Here is a 1,032-nt window from a genome sequence, read left to right as displayed (position 1 = left end):
CTTCAATCATGAAACTGATCAATGATCGTCTCTCTTGTTTGTTTATCACCCACTTTGTGCCAGACAGAGGAAACCAGCGGATGTTGCGCTAAACAACAGCAGCACGTTCAAGCTTGATCAGCTGTTGTTAGAATGTATTTAATATTACTTTCTAGTATCAGCTGATGTTTGCTGGAGCCACAGCTGTAAAAGCTGCTGCTCATGGTATCGGTTTGGAAACATGAAGGTGATACAAATCATACATATATACCAACAAGACAGTGTACATCACTGTCACAACAGCGTTTGTTTTAGTTCAAAGGCTTTATGGCTTTTCCTGTAATACCTGGTGGTGTAGTCGGCTGATTTTTTGTCAGTTCAGCCTTATATATTATGTTTAACCCGAGTGACCACCCGGTCAGCTGGTGGGTAACAGGCATCTCTGAAAACGTTAGAGCACTTATGCAAACATGTGATGTCTTGATAAATCGAGCAGATATTTGAAGTTTACACAGCACCATTCTCGCATGAAAATATCTTAAAAGTTTATTTTGTGACCCAGAAAGAGTAATATTTCAAACTCCGCCACTCTGTGTTCCTCCGCCACTGCCTCGTTTGAGTTTTGGACGAAATGGATTCTGGGATATTGCATTTCGTCATTTCGAGCTGATTGGAGACCAAAACAGCCAGAGTTTTTTTGCATCCAAGTCTGTGATTGGCTGGTTTTGTGGCACAAATATAACGGTGTACAGAAAGAGTTGAGCGCGGACAGGCAGAAATGTTGAGAGCGCAAGCAACACATTGCGAGCAAGCGCAAATGCAAAAACTGAGCGAGAGGGGCTGCTATTGTGTGTGTGTGTATGGATAATAGCAAACACTGAAATACATTTTTTGCACGCAGCAATGAATTTTGTTCACTCAAATTTAGCTTTTCTTCGCTCAAAATAAATTTCTCCTCAAAATGCAACACTTACACCTGCAAATTCTTTTTACATGCGCTCAATCTTTTTTTTAACGTGCGCTCAGAATAGTGGCACAAAAATAACGCCATAG

The sequence above is a fragment of the Pelmatolapia mariae genome, linkage group LG9, assembly GCF_036321145.2.
Source record: "Pelmatolapia mariae isolate MD_Pm_ZW linkage group LG9, Pm_UMD_F_2, whole genome shotgun sequence".
In the NCBI taxonomy this organism is placed as follows: Eukaryota; Metazoa; Chordata; class Actinopteri; order Cichliformes; family Cichlidae; genus Pelmatolapia; species Pelmatolapia mariae.
The sequence above is the reverse complement of the archived record's forward strand: the minus strand, read 5'-3'. Positions refer to the sequence as shown.